The following is a 10000-nucleotide window of genomic DNA, read 5'->3' on the forward strand; positions in this document are numbered from 1 at the left end:
CTCCAGCGGATGAACGGCGGACTTTTCCCGCAGTCGCAATGTGCAATCCACCCCTATAACATGCGTTTCATGAAGAGCTACGTCCATCTCCGGCGGTACACCGCAAGGTTACCGCCCTTCGATGGTGCAATCTTTCGCGCTAATCGAAGTGTTAGGGTTTACAGGTGCCAGCCAGCCAGCCAGCCAGCCAGCCAGCCAGCCAGCCAGCCAGCCAGCCAGCCAGCCAGCCAGCCAGCCAGCCCAGCAGCAGCAGCAGCAGCAGCAGCAGCAGCAGCAGCAGTTCCCGGTCCCGGCCTGCAGCAGTGGTCCCGCCGCCAGCCAGCCAGCCAGCCAGCCAGCCAGCCAGCCAGCCAGCCAGCAGCCCTCCGGTGCCAGCAGCAGTCCCGCCAGCAGCAGTCCCGCCAGCAGCAGTCCAGGCAGCAGCAGCGGCAGCAGCAGCAGCAGCAGCAGCAGCAGCCGCAGCCGCCCCGGCCCCGTCCGCGGCAGCAGCGTTCCTGCCTCTCGCCGTCGCCGTCGCCGTCGCCGTCGCCGTCGCCGTCGCCGTCGCCGTCCGTCGTCCCCCAGTGTGTGTCCTGTCCTTTTAGTGCTGTGTTTTTTCTTTCTTCTCCTTGTCGTCATGTCTGCCCCCACCACCACCGTCACAACCACCACCACTGCCATCGTGTATACGTCCCCTTCCGCCGCCTCCACCACTATCACTTGGTGTGCCCAGTCCCACCCCCCTCCTTCCATCCCTCCCCTCCTCTCTATCCCTTCGCCCTCGCTTTTTGTCGCCCCCTCTCCCGCCTCTTCCTCTCGTTCTGATCCCTTCCCCCCCCCTCCCCCAGCCTGTCACTGCCGCTCCGGCTCGGGTGGTGGCCCGTCGGGCCACTGCCCACGCCCAGCTCTCCCCGTCGCCATCGCCGTCACCGCCGCCACCACCACCACCGCCATCTTCATCGACTTCACCGTCGCCGTCACTGCCACCTTCGCCTGCACCATCACAGTCATTATCTCCGGCGCCGCCTGCTGCATCCGTGCCGGGACCTGCCCCTTCCCACCACCTCCCCATTGTTCCCGTCCCTCTTGTCACCACCCGCCCATCTGCCGCTGTCAAACGCCCTAGTGCCGCCCCCACTCCCTCTGCTCATAAAAAGGCTCCACCCCGCCCCCCATCCCCACCCCAAAATGCCATGGACGTCTCCCCACCAGGCCCCGCTCCCTCCTCCTCCTCCTCCTCCTCCTCCTCCTCCCCACCCGGTCTCTACAAATATCTCCTGTCCCGTCCCGATCCTTCATTCCTCGAGGCCCGGAATCTCTCCCTCCTCCTCCGCCAACATTTCCCTGGCGCCCCCATCTCTCTCCTTACTCCCAGACGGGATTCCGTTCTCATCTCCTCCCCCAGCCCAACCCTCCATACTGACATCCTCTCCCGCCTCCCCATCACCCGTTTTGGCCCTAACGCGTCCCTCACCCCTGCTCCCTCCCCATCTCCTACCCGCCAACCCCAACCCCCGCGTCGCCCGCCGACCCTCACCGCCGTGATCACTCGGCTTAGTCCGTCGATCACGGAGGAGGAGGTGTTGGCGGAGCTGAAGGCCCATCCCACCCTGGAGGTGCGGGCAGTCCGCCGCATTTTTAACGCGACCGGCCCCACCCGCCTTATGCGGGTGTTCTCTGAGGACGCCCCCTCCATTGACCGTCTCCTGAAGGAGGGTGCCCTCCTCTTCAATCAGCGGTACAAAGTCGACCCCTCCCGTTCCCCCCCTCAATCCCTGCGCTGCCAGAGATGTCTGCGCTATAATGCACACACAACAGCCGAGTGCCGCGAGGCCCCCACATGCCCGCATTGTCGCCAAGCGCACTTCCTCCGGCAGTGCCCCAACCTCCAATCCCCTCCCTCCTGTAATACCTGCAGCCTCCCCCACCCTACCTACTCCCAAAAGTGTAAAGCCCGGCCCCCTCCCACCACCCCTGAACTCACCGTCCCTGTCCGTCCCCTGGACGCCCCCACCCCTCCTGGCAATTCCCTTCGTCCCCCTCCCACTGCTGAGGACATCATCAGGTTCCTCACCATTGTCCTCCAAAACGTCCATCCCTTTCAGCGCCCCCACACCCTCCACCAGATCTCCCTCGCCGCCCGTTCCATATTCCACCTTAAAATGTACGCCACCTATTCCAATAACCAGGCCCATTTCACCTTCTCCCGCCTTGACACCCTCGTCTAAATCCTTATCATGGCACGACAGCATCGTATCCTTTTCAACAATATCCGCTCCCTTCCCGCCAACAAGAACCTTTTCCTGCACACCCTTGCTACCCACCGTGTGGATGCCTTCCTCCTCAATGAAACCTTCCTCCAACCCCACCACTCCATCCACACCTCCCCCTATCTCCTCCACCGCTCCGATAATCCCCTCCCAGTTGCGCGTGGCGGAGTTGCCATTGGCCACCACCGCCAGATCCCCGTTCGGCTCCAACCTCTCCTTCCCGACCCCACCGAACACCTGATCCTTAGTCTCTTCTTCCCTGGCCTTACCATTACCTGTGCCACCATCTATGTCCGCCCTAACGCCCCTCTTCCCTTCGACTTCCTCTCCCACATTGACCGTACCTTCTCCTCCTACGTGATCGCCGCCGACCTCAACATCCATAGTCGTTCCGCCGCCCAGTTACGGCGGTGGCATCGGTTCCTCTCCTCCCTTCAAGGCGACCTCATTCCCATCCCCCAGCACACCCGTCCCGAATCCAACTCCACTCCTGATGTTATCCTCTCCTCCCCCAACCTCCTTGGCCGCATAACGGTGGATGTCCTGGAACCTATTGGTAGCGACCATCTCCCTGTCCTCCTCACCGTATCGGACGGTCGTCGCCCTCGCCCCGACCCTCGTACTGATCCTCCCCCTAAGTATGTCCACGATTATTCCCGAGCCGACTGGAATGCCTACCGGGATACCCTCTCCACCCAGGTCGATAGCCACCCTCTCACCTACCACCACCCTGACGATGTCACCCATGCCGCCTCCTTTCTCCAGCAGACCTTGTCTGAGGCCGTGGAGGCCCACGTTCCTACTGTCGCCATCCACCCCCACCGTCCTACCTTACCCCTGCAGGCCGTTCTCCTCCTCCGTGAATCCCGTCGTCTCTACCGTGCCTTCCTCCGCACGCGTGACCCGGACACACTACGACGCCACCGGCAACTCCAGCGACACGTTCGTAATTTGCTCGCGGCTAAGAAACGCCGGGACTGGCGACAGACCTGCACCCGTTTGAATGAAACCCTACCAATCAACTCGTCCAAGTTCTGGTCGGCCTTCCGTCGCCTTACCGGAACTAAACCCTCCCCCTACTATCCTCTTCTCCACGATGATCACCCCTTCCCTGACGCCCTTAGTAAGGCCAATCACTTTGCCTCCTACCTCTCCGATGTTTTCTCCATCCCCGATGATCCTCAGTTCGATTACTCCCTCTTCCCGGATATCCGCGATCGAACTGACACCTCTGTCCCTCCCCTCGCTCCTGGTTTCCAGTACTTGGACAACATTACACACACGGAACTCAATACCCCTATCACTACACAGGATCTCATTGATACACTCCGCACAAAACGCAACACCGCTCCTGGTCACGATCGTGCCACCTACCGTCACCTTCGTGAAGCTCCTGTCTCTTTCCTCTCCACCCTGGCCAGGCTCTACAATGTAGTCCTGTCCACCGGTTACTACCCCGACCTGTGGAAAACCTCCCGCATCCTCATGTTCCTTAAACCTAGCAAACCGCCGTCCGCCGTCTCCTCTTACCGTCCTATCAGCCTTACCTCGGTCTTCAGCAAGGTCCTGGAATCTATCCTCACCCGCCGCATCCACCAGCATCTCCGCCAGCACCGCCTCCTTCCCGTCACCCAGTGTGGCTTTCGGCCATCCTTCTCTTCCGACGATCTTCTCCTTCACCTCACTCATCTCCTCTCCGAACAGCTTAATTCCCGTCGCTCCGCCATCTTCCTCTCCCTTGACCTCGAACGCGCTTATGACCGTGTCTGGCATTCCGGTCTCCTCTTCAAGCTCCAAACCTTTGCCCTTCCCATTAACTACGTCCGTCTGATCGGTTCCTTTCTCTCCCGCCGTCCTTCCTATGTCACCATCCATAACACAGATTCCTACACTTTTTTTCCCTCCGCCGGTGTGCCCCAAGGCTCCGTCCTCTCCCCCCTTCTGTACCTTTTGTACACGGCGGACATGCCGCCGCCGTCACCCCCCGTCCACCTTCTCCAGTTTGCCGATGACACTGCCTTCCTTGCTCTTGCCCCCACCCTACAACGCTCCCAACGCCTTCTCCAATCCCATCTTGACCGCTTCACTGCTTGGTGCAACCAGTGGTTGCTTAAGGTCAATCCCTCCAAAACCCAGGCGATCATTGTAGGCAAAACCACCCCTTCCTTCCGCCTCCTTGATTTCTATCTCACCGTTTATGGCCGTCCTATCGCTCTCACCCCCACCCTTAAGTACCTTGGCGTCACCCTCGACCGTCGCCTCTCCTGGACTCCCCATCTCCAGACAATCCAAGCCAAGGCACGTTCCCGACTCCGTCTCCTCAAGCTCCTTTCCGGCCGTACGTGGGGTCTGGACCCCTCCACCATCCTACACACCTATAAGTCCCTCATCCGCCCTATCCTCTGTTACGCCCATCCCGCCTGGATCTCCGCCCCCCCTTCCTTTTATAAATCCCTCCAAATCCTTGAACGCCATGCTCTCCGCCTTGCCTATCGCATCCGTCTCCCCTCCCCCACGCGGATCCTGTATGATCTTCTCTCCTTCCCTCACCTCCTCCTCTTCCTCGAAAGGATACGAATCCTCTACACCTCCCGTAAACTCGATCCTCCCCACCCGCTCGTCTCCCCGATCCTCTCCCACCCCCGCCCGCTGCCGCGCCTGTACTCTCATGTCCCACCCGGTCTCCATCTCTCCACCCTCCTTACCCTCTCCCAAGGTGGCTTCCGCCAGCTCCCCCTACCTGATGATGCCCTCCTCCCCTCCATCTACCCCTCCTACCAACTTTGATCCTCCCGCCCTCCTCCCGTGCTTGCTCCTCCGGGCACCCTCCCTCCCTTCTCTCCCTTTTTCCCTCCCTCCTCCTTTTCTCTCCCCTTCTCCCCCGGGCCTCCCCTCCCCTGTCCCTCTCCCTCTTGCCCCCGTCTCCCCCGCCGTTGGCATCCTTTTCTCCCCTCTCCCCCCACCTCCCCCCTGTTCCACTCTTGGCAGGTCCCCGGACTCGCACACGCTACGTGGACTTTCGCGCGCCGGAGATCGCCGCCATCAGTGTCTTGTGTGTGCCGTCATGTTTCGTGTTCAGTGTTTCCCGTCATGCTCCGTTGTTCACCAGTGCCATCGTCTTCTTCAGTATCTGTGCGTCGTCTCAACAGTTTGCAGTGTGGTTTATCGTCAAGTGTGAACGGCTCCGTGTTTGTCTCTCTGTGTCTCCTATTTTATCGCCCACCATTTTGTGACTTTTCTGTTTTTCTCCTGTTTTTTGTGCTTCTGTCTCATTTGGCTGAAGAGCAGCGTATTGTGCTGCTGCCAGCCTGCTTATTGTATAGGCATTAAAATGACAATAAAGTAAAAAAAAAAAAAAAAAAGAGCTACGTCCAATATGCGACATTCCCGCTGTCCGTATACATGAGCTGCGAGCTGTACCAGTTACGAGCTAGAGACGCGATCGCGTTGCTCTCTGTACGAATGCCGATGCTGAGCGGTCAGCTAGGAGGCGCTCCATCCATGTCGGTACCGGTGAGCGTTGCACTCGCAGTCGCAAAAACGTACGGCAAGTATATTACTCGGAAGAGTCAATGACAGTCCACGCCCCCCTGCGTGGGAAGAGTCTTTCTAGGCCATGACCCACCGGAAGGGCGCAGCGTCCCCCACCCCAGACATGTGACGTCACACCATCGGTATTGACGACGAGACTGATTCCTTATAATCATTTGCCATACACCGGTGGAAGCTGCCGAGACGAGTAACTACATAGCGGGCTCGCCGTGTCACTAATGTACAGAGATACAACAGTTTCGACTGGAACCGGATTAAACGTATACACGGCGCTGATTAGTAATAGATACAGCCATCAGAATACAGATAATGTATACAACTGTCCGTATACATGCTTAAAGACTCTGCTCACAATCACAACCACACGTCAGCCACACACCCTTTTCACGCACTACTCTCTGCCTGTAACACGCACACAGACAATATGTAAGCACCAGCATGGAACAACACCCAGTGCATCCCCTCCGCCACATTAGACAATCCACACTGTCATAACCAGACTGGGAGGTCCACTCAGAAAACAGAATATCCCACCCACCCGACAACCACCATTGCTCAGCCAAGCCACCAACACCCACACATGTCCTACACAGGGGTGCACCCAACATCACAATACTGCCTCCTCTCACAGCACACAAACAATGGCAGGAATGAAAGACACAGGTCTGCCACAAGCATGGAATGAGAGCGCCGCCTGTCATGAGCCAAAGGTGCATCCTGACGTGGCAAATCAGATGATGCCGCAGGCATCCACTTACTATAATCACAATCAACAAACCGGCCGCCCCGCCCCCCCATTAAACCTTTCCTTACAACAATGTGTACCTTAACCTAACCTATATCGTACCGTAACCTAACCTATATCGTACCGTAACCTAACCTACGTCGTACCTTAACCTAACCTACGTCGTACCTTAACCTAACCTACGTCGTACCTTAACCTAACCTACGTCGTACCTTAACCTAACCTACGTCGTACCTTAACCTAACCTACGTCGTACCTTAACCTAACCTACGTCGTACCTTAACCTAACCTACGTCGTACCTTAACCTAACCTACGTCGTACCTTAACCTAACCTACGTCGTACCTTAACCTAACCTACGTCGTACCTTAACCTAACCTACGTCGTACCTTAACCTAACCTACGTCGTACCTTAACCTAACCTACGTCGTACCTTAACCTAACCTACGTCGTACCTTAGCCTAACCTACGTCGTACCTTAGCCTAACCTACGTCGTACCTTAACCTAACCTACGGCGTACCTTAACCTAACCTACGTCGTACCTTAACCTAACCTACGTCGTACCTTAACCTAACCTACGTCGTACCTTAACCTAACCTATGTCGTACCTTAACCTAACCTATGTCGTACCTTAACCTAACCTATGTCGTACCTTAACCTAACCTATGTCGTACCTTAACCTAACCTATGTCGTACCTTAACCTAACCTGTGTCGTACCTTAACCTAACCTGTGTCGTACCTTAACCTAACCTGTGTCGTACCTTAACCTAACCTGTGTCGTACCTTAACCTAACCTGTGTCGCGCCTTAACCTAACCTGTATTGCGCCTTAACCTAACCTGTATTGCGCCTTAACCTAACCTGTATTGCGCCTTAACCTAACCTGTATTGCGCCTTAACCTAACCTGTATTGCGCCTTAACCTAACCTGTATTGCGCCTTAACCTAACCTGTATTGCGCCTTAACCTAACCTGTATTGCGCCTTAACCTAACCTGTATTGCGCCTTAACCTAACCTGTATTGCGCCTTAACCTAACCTGTATTGCGCCTTAACCTAACCTGTATTGCGCCTTAACCTAACCTGTATTGCGCCTTAACCTAACCTGTATTGCGCCTTAACCTAACCTGTATTGCGCCTTAACCTAACCTGTATTGCGCCTTAACCTAACCTGTATTGCGCCTTAACCTAACCTGTATTGCGCCTTAACCTAACCTGTATTGCGCCTTAACCTAACCTGTATTGCGCCTTAACCTAACCTGTATTGCGCCTTAACCTAACCTGTATTGCGCCTTAACCTAACCTGTATTCCGCCTTAATGTAACCTATATTGCGCCTTAACGTAACCTATATTGCGCCTTAACGTAACCTATATTGCGCCTTAACGTAACCTATATTGCGCCTTAACGTAACCTATATTGCGCCTTAACGTAACCTATATTGCGCCTTAACGTAACCTATATTGCGCCGTAACGTAACCTATATTGCGCCGTAACGTAACCTATATTGCGCCTTAACGTAACCTGTATTGCGCCTTAACGTAACCCACGTTGTGCCGTAACCCGACACACGTTGGGCCTTAACCCGACACACGTTGGGCCTTAACCCGACACACGTTGGGCCTTAACCCGACACACGTTGGGCCTTAACCCGACACACGTTGGGCCTTAACCCGACACACGTTGGGCCTTAACCCGACACACGTTGGGCCTTAACCCGACACACGTTGGGCCTTAACCCGACACACGTTGGGCCTTAACCCGACACACGTTGGGCCTTAACCCGACACACGTTGGGCCTTAACCCGACACACGTTGGGCCTTAACCCGACACACGTTGGGCCTTAACCCGACACACGTTGGGCCTTAACCCGACACACGTTGGGCCTTAACCCGACACACGTTGGGCCTTAACCCGACACACGTTGGGCCTTAACCCGACACACGTTGGGCCTTAACCCGACACACGTTGGGCCTTAACCCGACACACGTTGGGCCTTAACCCGACACACGTTGGGCCTTAACCCGACACACGTTGGGCCTTAACCCGACACACGTTGGGCCTTAACCCGACACACGTTGGGCCTTAACCCAACACACGTTGGGCCTTAACCTGCTCTGTAATTGTCATACGACGCGTTAAATTAGTGTAGTGTTGCCTAACTGCAACCCCCGCAATATAGTTTGCTACTCGCACTGCCCGGTCCCCAGTGTATCGCTTCATGTTAAACACCTTGCAGCTATACACTAATGTGGATGGCAGCAGGACGTACATGCTCAATGCCCTTTGCAGTTGTTCATTGGCATTTGCAGTTGTTCATTGGCATTTGCAGTTGTTCATTGGCATTCGCATGGCGAAGCACTTAGCCTACGCTGTGGTACGGCCTGTGTCAACTGTCCGCTGATGTTGTACGTCCAAATCACACACTGTACTGCACATTGGTCCTCATGTACTGAATGATACATCGTGGTACATGTGACCGTACAACGACTGCGCCAACAACGGCGAACCATGCGGTCCAAATGTTGTGCACTCAGCTACGTGTCGTCGCCCTATAAGAGCTGGATTGCAGTGTGGTATGCCCTGGATGGCGATCAGCATGAGCCGTCTGTTGATGTAGTGGCGCGTGTTGTCAGACGTAGTCGTCTCTTCTCACACACCGTGATAGCATGGTGCACTGCGTTCCACATCTGCGACATGCGACAGAGGCCGGTTGACAGTCGTTCGCGCAATGGACATCGCATACGTACGGGGGCCACCTTCCACGTGTTCGCGAAGCGTGCACATGTTGTTGCATGTATGTGGGCAGACATAGTGTGTCGTGACACCTGGCACAGGCATGCAACAATCGTTGAATTTGCAAATGGCGATGGACGCCTACGTTTGCTGGTGACGTTACGCAAATGAACAACTGGTAAACCGTTGTGGTGCGGTTGTTCTCGCTAGAGGTGAATCAGTGATGGCGACGATCGGTTGAGCTACCAACCGGTTGTTCCAGCGATACCCACCATGCCCACGAACGTGAATGGCATCTGGGTGTGAAGCGATACGCGGCGGTGGCTGGGTGGGACCGTCCCCGGCCGGTGAGGGTTGGCCTCCCGGCGTGCTGGCCGCGCGGTGCGTGGGCGCACGCGCTACAGCCGGCTGGTGGGGGCGGCCAGTGGCAGGCGCGCCGGCCGACGGAGGCGGCAGGCGGCGCAGCTGCGCGCCGGCGCACCCTGCACGCGGCGCCGTGCGGCCAAAGTAGGTCCTCGCGGGCCCGGTGCGAAGCGCGGTGGACATCTGCAGTGTGCTGGTCCGATTGAGGACTGTGTGCGCTGAGGATGCGCCGCCGCCCGGCGCTCGGCGCCGCGACGCCGTCTGCTGCTCGGTCGCCTCTGCGGTTCTCGCAGGTGGTTTGTATCGCAGCTGTGCGGACGTGTTGGCGCGTGCGCTGTGCTGGGAGAGTTCGCTTCG

The sequence above is a fragment of the Schistocerca serialis genome, unplaced genomic scaffold (assembly GCF_023864345.2).
Source record: "Schistocerca serialis cubense isolate TAMUIC-IGC-003099 unplaced genomic scaffold, iqSchSeri2.2 HiC_scaffold_1196, whole genome shotgun sequence".
Classification (NCBI taxonomy): Eukaryota; Metazoa; Arthropoda; class Insecta; order Orthoptera; family Acrididae; genus Schistocerca; species Schistocerca serialis.